The sequence below is a fragment of the Rhipicephalus microplus genome, unplaced genomic scaffold (assembly GCF_043290135.1).
Source record: "Rhipicephalus microplus isolate Deutch F79 unplaced genomic scaffold, USDA_Rmic scaffold_17, whole genome shotgun sequence".
Classification (NCBI taxonomy): domain Eukaryota; kingdom Metazoa; phylum Arthropoda; class Arachnida; order Ixodida; family Ixodidae; genus Rhipicephalus; species Rhipicephalus microplus.
This window is the reverse complement of record NW_027464590.1, coordinates 9,871,577-9,875,307: the sequence shown is the minus strand read 5'-3', so window position 1 is coordinate 9,875,307 and position 3,731 is coordinate 9,871,577. Positions and strand designations below refer to the sequence as shown.

The window sequence follows — 3,731 nt, the reverse complement described above, 5'->3', positions numbered from 1 at the left end:
TCGCTTTTTTTCTTTGCGCTGATAGCTTTGGAGAAACGTTCTGATGGTGGTGAGAGTAGAGCGCAGTTGGGTCCGTGGCGCAATCTGCTAGTGCGCGGCTGTTAAGCAAAAGGTTGGAGGTTCGAGCCCTCCCATGAGCGGTGTGTCTCCTTTTTTCTTTGCGCTGATAGCTTTGGAAAAATGTTCTGATGGTGGTGGGAGTAGAGCACGACTACCTCTATGACGCAATTGGCTAGCGCGTTCGGCTGTTAACCAAAAGTTTGGAGGTTCGAGCCCTCCCGAGAGCGGTGTGTCTCTTTTTTTCTTTGCGCTGATAGCTTTGGAGAACTGTTCCGACGGTGGTGAGAGTGTCGCACGACTGTCTCCGTGGCCCAATCTGCTAGTGCGTCGGCTTTTAAGCAAAAAGTTTGAGGTTCAAGCCCTCCCATGAGCGGTGTGTCTCTTTTTTTCTTTGCGCTGATACCATTGGAAAAATGTTCTGATGGTGTTGACAGTGGAGAACGACTACCTCCATGACACAATTGGCTAGCGCGTTGGGCTGTTAACCGAAAGGTTGCAGGTTCGAACCCTCCCATGAGCGGTGTGTCTCCTTTTTTCTTTGCGCTGATACCTATGGAAAAATGTTCTGATGGTGGTGAGAGTAGAGCACGACTACCTCCATGACGCAATTGGCTAGCGCGTTCGGTTGTTAACCAAAAGGTTGGAGGTTCGAGCCCTCCCGAAAGCGGTGTGTCTCTTTTTTCTTTGCGCTGATAGCTTTGGAGAAATGTTCTGACGGTGGTGAGAGTGGAGCACGACTGTCTCTGTGGCGCAATCTGCTAGTGCGTCGGCTGTTAAGCAAAAGGTTGGAGGTTCGAGCCCTCCAGAGAGCGGTGTGTCTCTTTTTTTCTTTGCGCTGATACCTTTGGAAAAATGTTCTGTTTGTGGTGAAAGTTGAGCATGACTACCTCCGTGACGCAATTGGCTAGCGCGTTCGGCTGATAACCAAAAGGTTGGAGGTTCGAGCCCTCCCGGGAGCGGTGTGTCCCTTTTTTTCTTTGCACTGATATCTTAAAAGAAGTGTTGTGACCGTGATGAGAGTGGAGCACGACTGCTTTGTGGCGCAATTGGCTAGCGCGTTGGGCTGTTAACCAAAAGGTTGGAGGTTCGAACCCTCCCATGAGCGGTGTGTCGCTTTTTTCTTTGCGCTGATAGCTTTAGAGAAACGTTCTGACGCTGGTGAGAGTGGAGCACGACTGTCTCCGTGGCGCAATCTGCTAGTGCGTCGGCTGTTAACCGAAAGGTTGGAGGTTCGAGCCCTCCCATGAGCGGTGTGTCGATTTTTTTTCTTTGCACTGATATCTTTGTAGAAGTGTTCTGACCGTGGTGAGAGTGAAGCACGACTGTCTCCATGGCGCAATTGGCTAGTGCGTTCGGCTGTTAACCAAAAGGTTGGAGGTTCGAGCCCTCCCACGAGCGGTGTGTCGCTTTTTTTTCTTTGCACTGATATCTTTGGAGAAGTGTTCTGACCGTGGTGAGAGTGGAACACGACTGTCTCCGTGGGACGATTGGCGAGCGCGTTGGTCTGTTAACCAAAAGGATGGAGGTTCGAACCCTCCCAAAAGCGGTGTGTCTCTTTTTTTCTTTGCGCTGATACCTTTGGAAAATTTTCTGATTGTGGTGAAAGTGGAGCATGACTACCTCCGTGACGCAATTGGCTAGCGCGTTCGGCTGATAACCAAAAGGTTGGAGGTTCGAGCCCTCCCGAGAGCGGTGTGTCCCTTTTTTCTTTGCGCTGAAAGCTATGGAGAAATGTTCCGACAGTGGTGAGAGTGGAGCACGACTGTCTCCGTGGCTCAATCTGCTAGTTCATCGGCTGTTAAGCAAAAGTTTGGAGGTTCGAGCCCTCCCCGGGAGCAGCGTGTCGCTTTTTTTCTTTGCGCTGATAGCTTTAGAGAAACGTTTTTACGGTGGTGAGAGTGGACCGCGGTTGGGTCCATGGTGCAATGGCTAGCGCGATCGGCTGTTAACCAAAAGGTTGGAGGTTCTAGCCCTCCCATGAGCGGTGTGTCACTTTTTTTCTTTGCACTGATATCTTTGAAGAAGTGTTGTGACCGTGATGAGAGTGAAGCAGGAACTGTCTCCATGGCGCAATTGGCTAGCGCGTTGGGCTGTTAACCAAAAGGCTGGAGGTTCGAACCCTCCCATGAGCGGTGTGTCTCTTTTTTTCTTTGCGCTGATACCTTTGGAAAAATGTTCTGATGGTGGTGAGATGAGAGCACGACTACCTCCATGACGCAATTGGCTAGCGCGTTCGGCTGTTAACCAAACGGTTGGAGGTTCGAGCCCTCCCAGGAGCGGTGTGTCTCTTTTTTCTTTGCGCTGACAGCTACGGAGAAATGTTCCGACAGTGTTGAGAGTGGAGCACGACTGTCTCCGTGGCGCAACTGCTAGTGCGTCGGCTGTTAAGCAAAAGGTTGGAGGTTCGAGCCCTCCCAGGAGCAGTGTGTCGCTTTTTTTCTTTGCGCTGATAGCCTTGGAGAAGCGTTGTGAGGGTGGTGAGAGTGGAGCACGACTGTCTTTGTTGCGCAATTGGCTAGCGCGTTGGGCTGTTAACGAAAAGGTTGGAGGTTCGAACCCTCCCATTAGCGGTGTGTCTCTTTTTTTCTTTGCACTGATATCTTTGGAGAAGTGTTCTGACCGTGGTGAGAGTGGAGCACGACTGTCTCCGTGCGACGATTGGCTAGTGCGTTGGTCTGTTAACCAAAAGGATGGAGGTTCGAACCCTCCTAAAAGCGGTGTGTCTCTTTTTTTCTTTGCACTGATATCTTTGTAGAAGTGTTCTGACCGTGGTGAGAGTGGAGCACGACTGTCTCCGTGGCGCAATTGGCTAGCGTGTTCGGCTGTTAACCAAAAGGTTGCAGGTTCGAACCCTTCCATGAGCGGTGTGTCTCTTTTTTTCTTTGCGCTGATACCTTTGGAAAAATGTTCTGATGGTGGTGAGAGTAGAGCACGACTACCTCCATGACGCGATTGGCTAGCGCGTTCGGCTGTTAACCAAAAGGTTGGAGGTTCGAGCCCTCCCGAAAGCGGTGTGTCTCTTTTTTCTTTGCGCTGACAGCTATGGAGAAATGTTCCGACAGTGTTGAGAGTGGAGAACGAATGTCTCCGTGGCGCAACTGCTAGTAAGTTGGCTTTTAAGCAAAAGGTTGGAGGTTCGAGCCCTGCCAGGAGCAGTGTGTCGCTTTTTTTCTTTGCGCTGATAGCCTTGGAGAAACGTTCTGACTGTGGTGAGAGTGGAGCACGACTGTCTCTTTGCGCAATTGGCTAGCGCGTTGGGCTGTTAACGAAAAGGTTGGAGGTTCGAACCCTCCCATAAGCGGTGTGTCTCTTTTTTTCTTTGCGCTGATACCTTTGGAAAAAAGTTCTGATGGTGGTGAGAGTGGAGCACGACTACCTCCGTGACGCAATTGGCTAGCGCGTTTGGCTGTTAACCAAAAGGTTGGAGGTTCGAGCCCTCCCGAAAGTGGTGTGTCTCTTTTTTCTTTGCGCTGACAGCTATGGAGAAATGTTCCGACAGTGTTGAGAGTGGAGCACGACTGTCTCTCTGGCGCAACTGCTAGTGCGTCGGCTGTTAAGCAAAAGGTTGGAGGTTCGAGCCCTCCCAGGAGCTGTGTGTCGCTTTTTTTCTTTGCGCTGATAGCTTTGGACAAACGCTCTTACGGTGGTGAGAGTGGACCGTGGTTGGGTCC

General features: G+C 50.9%; 1 non-coding gene across 1 annotated transcript; it reads left to right on the top strand.

Moving 5' to 3' along the window:
* The first annotated feature begins 1,092 nt into the window (after nucleotides 1–1,092).
* TRNAN-GUU (transfer RNA asparagine (anticodon GUU)) lies at nucleotides 1,093–1,165 on the top strand. The gene has a single exon. It is a non-coding gene; the product is annotated as a tRNA-Asn (tRNA).
* Nucleotides 1,166–3,731: the final 2,566 nt, after the last annotated feature.